The sequence below is a fragment of the Triticum aestivum genome, chromosome 4B (assembly GCF_018294505.1).
Source record: "Triticum aestivum cultivar Chinese Spring chromosome 4B, IWGSC CS RefSeq v2.1, whole genome shotgun sequence".
NCBI classification, from domain to species: Eukaryota; Viridiplantae; Streptophyta; class Magnoliopsida; order Poales; family Poaceae; genus Triticum; species Triticum aestivum.
Genome location: NC_057804.1, coordinates 554,314,808 through 554,323,591, shown reverse-complemented (window position 1 = coordinate 554,323,591; position 8,784 = coordinate 554,314,808). Strand labels below are relative to the sequence as shown.

The window sequence follows — 8,784 nt, the reverse complement described above, 5'->3', positions numbered from 1 at the left end:
CCAATATTTTTTATTAATTCCAAAACGTGACTCCGTGAAGTTTCAGGTTATTCTGAGAACTTTATTTCTGCACAAAAATAACACCATGGCAATTCTGCTGAAAATAGCGCCAGTCCGGGTTTGTTCCAAAACAAGGGCAAAAATGTTTGGAAAAGTGGATACGTTGGAGACGTATCACTTACCTAATTAAATCATCCGGCTAACCTACTAACGAGGGCTCACTTGTCAGTTATAGAAAATGTTGCAAGTTGTTAGTTGTACCTGATTTGTTTCTAAGGGAAAATGTTCAGAAATAATGAGAACAATCATATAAAATGTGATAGGGTAGTACTGGAAACTGGAGAAACTATAAATTGGCAAGGTCCACAAATCACAATGTATTTTGGAAAGGTGATATAGTAAAGACAAATAAGAAAAGGCAATCGAGGTTGCCACCCTAATTGACAAGACCCACAAACATGTTATGGCCGCATTGGTTTATCACAAGAAGGAAGACCTTTTTTTTGCCATGGCCACTAATGAAGCTTGCCCTAGGTGTCCAAGTTACCGATGCCACATGTTGATGGAGCAGATCGAGGGGCCACCTTTATTTATGGAGAAAAGAGAATATAGATCTTTCTAACAACTAGATCTCCCGATGATTCCCTTGGTGTCTAGATCCTTCACAAAACAAACATATGGATCAAATTTAGTAGAACAAGAATTGCCCCGAGTAAAATTGCATATGGGTATGAAGTCATTAACAATCAAGAGTAATACATCAAACATTGTTGAGAGAAAGGGGGAGTGTGACCGAGATGAGTATAACTAGTAGGAGTAATGGTGATCTAGGAACCATTACTAACAACTAAACTACGACAAGCGTGCATTGAAGAGAAAAGATACTAGTTGAGATTACTTCTGCAACCCGTCACATGTGATTATGCGGCATAGTCCATGTACTAATTGTCGGAGGAGGGGTGGATCTTGTGTTTTCGGGCGCCTTGTCGATCACGGAGAACTGGTCCCGCAAGGGAGGCGACGTCATAAAGTGTTATCTCTGAGCTCAAAGCTCCTGTCAATGGCGAGGGAGAGAGGGACATGAAGGGGACTGAATTTTGTGCAGCGCAAACTCTACTGCTTTTCTCCTCCTCTTCTTATTCAAACGGGAAATACGGATCGAGGCGTGCCCCATCTACTAGATCATGCCATCCCATGATCATGGGCGTGCGCTCGCCGTGAGCTATGGCCTCGGGATCGCACATACCGCGTCCTCAGGCTTGACTGAAACTGAACATCGAAGAAACTGCAGACTCACAAAACTGGATCCTAACACTACGTCTAATCTAAACTTGAACCCGTCACGCTAGTTTATTTTCTAACAATCTCCCCCTAAGCTAGTCGTGACATAGAGACCAAACTTCAACCATGCCAATGCGTGCGCGCAGCTCCTGGAACCGCATGCGCCCGAGTGATTTGGTGAACATGTCAGTGAGCTAGTCACCTGTGGCGATGTACTGGACCTTGGTCCTTGATCTTCCCTTCCTTGATGCATCTCCGGATGAAACGGAAGCGAACGTTGATGCGCTTGCTCTGATCATGGAAGACCGGATTCTTGCAAAACTATATGGCTGACTTGTTGTCGGTGAAGATGGTGACAGCGCCGTGCTCCTCCATCAGCAGATCGCCCATGAGCCTGCCCAGCCAAATGGCCTGACAAGCTACTATTGTTGCCGCCACGTACTCAGCCTCACACGAAGATAGAGCAACAATCTTCTGTTTCTGCGACTGCCAGGTGAGCGGTGCACCCCCAAGGAAGAAGAGGTTCCCCGAGGTGCTCTTGCGATCATCGACATTGCCAGCCATGTTGGATTCACGGTACCCAATGAGCATGCTCTCGCTGCCCTTGGTGTACCTGCAACCAAGCCTGCGCGTGCCTGCGATATAACGCAGCATGTGTTTGACAGCGGTGAGGTGCGCCGTGTTCGGTGCCTCCATGAACCGACTGACATACCCCACCATGAACACGATGTCCGGCCATGTATGAGTGAGATACCGCAGCCCTCCGATGATGCTCTGGCAGTCCTTGGCATCCACCAGTGGTTCTGGTCCCTTCATGCTCAGACGAAGCCGCAGCTCCATGGGAACGTGCACTGGGTTGCAGTCCGTCATGCCCACTCGCTCCAGCAGCTTGCCGGTGCATGCAGCCTGGGATAGAATTATCGCTCCCCCTTGCTTCATCTTGATGCCGAGGTAGAAACTGAGCAGTCCGAGATCGCTCATGCAGAACTTGGCCATCATCTCCGCCTTGAACTTTCTGACGCACTCGCCGTCGGCGCCGTTGACGACGAGATCATCCACATACACGCCGACTAGGAGCCGCGCTTGCCCTCTTCCACGCGCGTACAGAGCCTGATTAGCTGGGCAACAGGAGAACCCCAGCTCCTTCAGAGTGGCGTCGAGCTTTGCGTTCCACGCCCGCGGCGCCTGCCGCAAGTCGTAGAGCGCCTTTATGCAGACGGTAGACCTTGTGCTCTTCTCCCTCCTGAGAAAAATCGGGTGGTTGGGCAACGTACACCTCCTCCTTGAGCTCATCATTCAGAAATGCTGACTTGATGTCGAGGTGATGCAGTTCCCAGCCATGCTGCGCCGCCGTGCCGACCATGACACGGACAGAGTCCAGTTTTGCCACGGGCGCGAACACATCATCGAAGTCCATGCCGTCCTTCTGCACAAAACCTCTTGCTACCAGCCTCGCCTTGTGCTTAACAACAGCACCGGTAGCATCTTTCTTCAACTTCAACACCCATTTGAGCCCGATTGCCTGATGACCTGGAGGAAGATCAGTGAGCACCCAGGTTCCGTTCTCCTCAATGCTCGCCAGTTCTTCGAGCATTGCCCTTCGCCAGCACTCATGGGGCTCAACCTCGAGGAAACTGGCCGGCTCCTCCCCTGCCAGCAACAAGCGCTCCGCCGGCTGCTTAGCTGGGCCGCCAAGGATATCTGCCATACGGCGGAAGCGAGGTCGAGTACTGGCAGATCATCATCAGCATCGAAGAGGTCAGGCATGGTTGCTGGCGGTGTGACAAACTCCACGTCCCCTGGGTCTACACCCTGAGGCGCACTGCTACTGGGTGTGGCCGTCGCATCTGGCCACGCGGAGTCTGGCGATGCAGGTGCTCCGGTGCTATCAGGAGTGGCGGGCGACGCACGCGCTGGTGATCCTTCGGGCGTCCGCCCTGCTTCCGGGGATGTTGTCTCAGCTGGTGCTGAGTTTGCACCGGTGGCGAGTGGGAGCTGAACAGGGAAGACAAGTTGCTCGTCCTGGGCCTCGCTCGACGCGCCCCAGTCCTAGCTCACGCCCTCGTCGAACACCATGCCGTTTGTGTCATACATGCGTTAAGTCAGCGGATAATAGACCCTGTACGCCTTCGACCCTTCCTCGTAGCCGATGAAGATCATCTTGGTGTTGCGATCGTCCAGCTTCTTGAGCCCTAGCCGGGTGTTCTTGACATAGGCAATGCCGCCGAACACGCGTAGGTAGTGCACCGCCGGTTTATTGTTGTACCATGCCTCGTAGGGGGTCTTGCCGTCAATGTTGCGTGTGTACGAGCGGTTCAGGATGAACACCACAGTCGCCACGGCCTTCCCCCGGAACCAGCTGGGCATCTTCTTGGCCTTGAGCATAGTCCGTGCCATGCCAACGACCGTCTGGTTGCGCCGCTCCACGACGCTGTTCTGCTAGGGTGAATATGGCGCCGTCAGGTGTCTCTGCATGCCCTGGTCCGTGAAGTAATCACCAAGCACGCCGGAGGTGAACTCCCCGCCTCGATCCGTGCGGAACGTGCGGAGCCGCACCCCCAGCTCTTCTTCCGCCGCGGCAACAAAGCGCTTGATGCCGTCCGTAGCGGCATCCTTTGCTGGCAGCATCACTGCCTAGATGTAGCGGTTGTGATCATTGACAATCAACATGAACTACCTCTTACCACCGAGTGTGGCCGGAGTGATTGGCCCGCAGATGTCAGCGTGCATGAGCTCAAGTGGCCTCTCCACGCGATAGCGCGCCTGCGATGGGAAGGGAGTGCGCCGCTACTTCCTTGCCAGGCAGACGTCGCAGAGCTGCTCCACGTGATCCACCACATGCATCCCGCACACCATCCCAGCACGCCCCAGTCGGTGTAGTTGGTCCTCGTCAGCATCGGCCACGTCGTGTCGCCGGTGTCGTGCACCAGCCGCGCAGACGAACCCTGATCTGAGCCATCAGCGATTCGAGCACGCGGCGTCGGTGGTGCTTTGCCATCGTCGGTGTCGTCCTTCTTCGTCATCCCTAGATCGCAAACAAGGCGCTCTGATGCCAATTATTATCTCTGAGCTCAAAGCTCCTGTCAATGGCAAGGGAGAAAGGGACACGAAGTGGACTGAGTTTTGTGTAGTACAAACTTTGTTGCTTTTCCCCTCCTCTTTTTATTCACTGGAAAATGGGAAAGGCGGATCGAGGCGTGCCCCATCTACTGGATCGTGCCATCCCACGATCATGGGCATGCGCTCGCCGCGAGCTACGGCCTCGGGATCACACATACCGCGTCCTTAGGCTTGACTGAAACAGAACACCGAAAAAACTGCAGACTGACGAAACTGAATCCTAACACTACGTCTAACCTGAACTTGAACCTGTCACGCTAGTTTATTTGCTAACATAAAGATGGATGCCATGGAGTAGAGCAACGAGTATCCCTGTGTTGGAACAGATGGGCGTGGGTTGAGGACGCCGCCGACGCTTCGAGGGGCCCACTGAGTATGCGGCGGCTGCCTCGGCAATGGGAAGGGCGCCCCCATGGCGCAAAGTAGCCCATATAGGGTCGTTGTTGTGGTTGTGCTGACTGTCCAGGCCAGGTGTTAGAAAAAGCGTTGTGATCGCCTCGATTCCCATTGTTGCTTCCACCGGGGGTGGAGTTGGAGCCGGTGTTGGTGCCAATAGTGATGGTGGAGGATCCCTTGGCCCTGTCACGCGCATTAAGATTGATTTCTTCGAGCAACAATAGGGAACGAGCCTGGATAAAGGAAGGAAAAGGCATGTGCATGGGAAGAGTAGTTGCCAGCACATGGAAGCGGTTGTTGAGTCCTCGGATCATTTGCAATGTCAAGATCTCATCGTTGACTGGTTCACCTGCGTCGGCGAGGGCGTCGGCGAGGGCCTTAATCCGATTGTAGTAGGCGGCCACCATCATGTCTCCTTGCTCGGTGGCGCTTAACTCTTCGCGGATGTGGATGGCCCATCCGGGCTGGTTGTCCCGGAAGAAGGTGTACAACTGATCCCAAACGGTATACGCGGTGTTCTCCGGCTCCCTCGCCACTTGATAGAGCTCATCGCAAATGGTAGCATAGAACCACAACATAATGGTCAGATCGTCGTTGCGCCACTTGGCATCTTGAAGACGGGGATCAGACTTGTGGTCGACATGGTGGGCGTAGTCGTATTTGGTGAGGATAGCGTAGAACTTCCACGTCCACTGAGTGTAGTTGTTTGTGGCGAGATCTAGCTTGAAATTGATGAAGTGGGTAATATCGATGCGGTGCATAGGAGGCTCGGGACGGGTAGAGGGGAGGACAGGCTTGGCCTTCTGGGTGCCAGCGAGAGGAAAGAAATGATGAAGGGAGGAGGACGTGGCCAGAAGGGTGGGGGCGCTGAATGAAGGAGAGATGTTGCTCATGGTGAAGAGGAGAAGATGGTTGTGATACCAAGAACAATTGTGACTTGTGAGTATAATCTCGAAGATGTCTTATGTTCACTCGCTGCCCTATTTACATACACATCACAAGGGTAGAACCATAGGAGAGAGATTTATTACAACAACAGTAAAAGTATACCAGAATTTGGCTGGTGGGGAGCTTGGGACAAAATGATGGACGAGACGCATGGTAGTACTCCTACCCGTAGTACTACGTAGTGGGTACCGGATCTGATCGATGCAGGAGGTGAATTCTCACCGTGATTCCACGATTAGTGAGCTCACATCACAGTCTGATCGATTGACGCGTACGATGCCACTGTGACATGACGGGTAATTCAATCAGTGACCGTAAGTGATGAGCTAGAGTGACGTTTTCATCTCCAGTTACGATCAGCATTGCAATGATCAGATCACCACGTCGATGTGTGCGGGGCAGGCGTGCGTGGCTGGCCTTTTGCTACCGGCGTTGCCGTGTACACTTGTGACCGGCTTCAGCTTTCGGCGGGCCAGTTTGCGCCGGCCGCGCCGCATTCCCTGTGCGGACGTGCACGCGATGGCTAATTTTTTTGATTTGGAGTGGTAGGTGGTGACCATGGGACAAAATTTGTTGGAACGAGGCACACGGATGGCTAATACAGTGTCGTGCAGTTCTTACCGTGGGAAACTTATGCCGCACCGCACCACCACCCAGCACCGATATTAGCCATCCGTGCGTCTGATTCCAACGAGTTTTGTCCCGTGGCCACCATTCACCAACCCAAACCAAAAATTTCAGCCATGGCGTGCACGTCCGTACAGGCATGCGGCGCTGCAAGCATGCATGCACAAACTGTTCCGCCGAAAGCCGAAGCCGGCCACGAGTGTACACGGCAAGGCACGCACCGGTAGCAAAAGACGAGCCACGGACGGCTGGCTCGTACGAATCGACGTGGCGATCTGATCAGTCCATGCTAATCGTAACTGAAGAGGAAAACCTCACTCTATCTCTTCAGTTACCGTCCAATCGACCACCAAAGACAAGTGATGACCCGTAGGCACGCATATCCAGAGTTCCAGACCAAGATCAGATAGCGAACCAACTCAAAAGCGCGAGCCGATGACGCAGCGGCTGGGCCGGACACGCGCGGCGGTTCAGAGTTCAGGGTTCAGACAAGATTAGTATAGCTGTTCGTGCAGTCGTGCACACCACCGCCCTCGATCTGCAGACGCAAATCCAAAACACGGCGGTTCCGCGTGTGGAGTTACCTTCGCCGCTCCCCTGCTCATGCATGCAGCCATGCAGCTGTCTATCTATCTGCATGCTTCCAAACCAAAGCTTGAACTCCCTCACTGAAAAGGCAAAAGAGGAAAAAGACACAGCTTCAACTACCTGCGCGACAAAGTTGGTTGGCCTGGCCGGGAAGATAGATTTGTTCGGGCGCAGGAAGCTTCGGTGCACCTTCCCGCCGCCACCTGAGTGTCTCGCACGCGCCCTTTGCCTGGCTTGTGGTTAACGAGAACCGCAACTAAGATGACAAATTAACAAACGTGTAGGCTGTATATATCTAGAAAAGTTTTCTTTTGAGGGAAGTATATCTAGAAAAGTTAGTATGCATGTGCGAAATGCAAAAATGAAAACCGGTTTGGAACGTCCAGGGCGGTATCTATAAACCAGGGGTCTCCGTGTGAAATGTACGATGGAACCCGACAATTCAAAATACGGATAATCAAAGTATGTTTTCACAAAATTTAAAAAACTTAATTCTGTGACACCCTGACTCTGAAAACACGACGAGGAGATGTAATAAATGAGAACTTATAAAACAATTTCCTTTTATCTAATTCTAAGTTGGTTCAACCCAACCGTTGGATATCAATCCAACAGCCGCCCACCTCCTTCCTCACCCAGCATGGCGCCTGCCGCCCTCCAACCTAGACCTACTTGTCGCCCTCAACGGTAGGGCCACCTCACTGAACCACCCCCCCCCCTTCGTTGTGCCACCACCGCCCCGACCATTCCTGTATACCCCTTTCTTTTTCGCATTGGCACCCCACCCCGCACCCAAATCGTTAAGCCTCCACTCGTGACGCCGGCTAGGTGTGAGTTCTTCTCTCCTATCTAAAACTGTCCGGCCCAAAATTTGTTTTTAGACAACTGAGGATAGTAAATCCGCTATAAAAAATAACAAAATTTGGCAAGACGAGAAAAAAAAAGATAAGGAAAAAAGTAGTTTTCTGATGATATGAATATGATGGATGCCCTAGATATGTAGAAATCTGATGAGAAATTACGATGGAACCCTACAAATTAACATTAAGCATCGCCTAGGTATATTTCACTTAATTATATGACTTCCTAATTCTAGAAGACATGACAATGATTGATGTAATAAATATCTCCATGTTCTATAAACCGGGCAAAACCGATGATTAGTTATACATCAATTTTAGTCCTAGCATGACAAGAACAAAAAAGGAACAATAATAATAATTTGCGAGGATATGAATATGATCGATGACCGAACCTAGGTGTGTAGAAATCTGATGAGAGATTATGGACCTGCAGCCGGTTGTGTCAGAAAGTTGTCGGTCGACAAGACTTATGGGCTCAACTTGGGAGTGGAGCTACTGGGAGAGGAAGAGCGCCGGAACTGCCCAAATGACCGATTGAGGGAAGAGAAGCACATGGGGTGTTCCTCGATCGACCGATTATGATATGAAGAGGTGGGGAGATAAAAGGTGGCTCGCCCCTCCCACTGGGTCTCATGCAATTTGCCATGTTGGTCCTTTCATTTTGCTCTCCCTGTTGCCGCCCTAGACACAGTCTCCTCTAATTCTTTCAAATAATGGTTGTTGCTAGTCACTAATAAGAGCACTACTTAAGTAAGATTTGGGGCATGTACTGTCGCCCACTTCACCCTTACAGCTGTCAGGTAGCATCCATGATTAATGATCAGGAAGGAATGCACTTGTATCAAAAGCGGAGAAGGGGGGTGGAGGGGGAGAGACTGTTGTGACCTTCCTTATATGGCGAGTACGTGTACAATGCAACAAAAAATCTTGGCGTGAACGCGCACGTTGGTGCCTTGGGCTT

The 8,784-nt window shown here is 51.6% G+C and overlaps 1 long non-coding RNA gene and 1 pseudogene across 1 annotated transcript; both read right to left on the bottom strand.

Annotated features, from left to right (window-relative positions):
• Positions 1-338: 338 nt before the first annotated feature.
• On the bottom strand, positions 339-8,784 carry LOC123093225 (uncharacterized). Its single transcript, XR_006445175.1, has 3 exons — positions 8,216-8,784; positions 7,081-7,216; positions 339-660 (listed from the first exon to the last, which is right to left on the bottom strand). It is a non-coding gene; the product is annotated as an uncharacterized lncRNA (long non-coding RNA).
• Positions 4,399-6,165, bottom strand: LOC123093223 (uncharacterized; annotated as a pseudogene).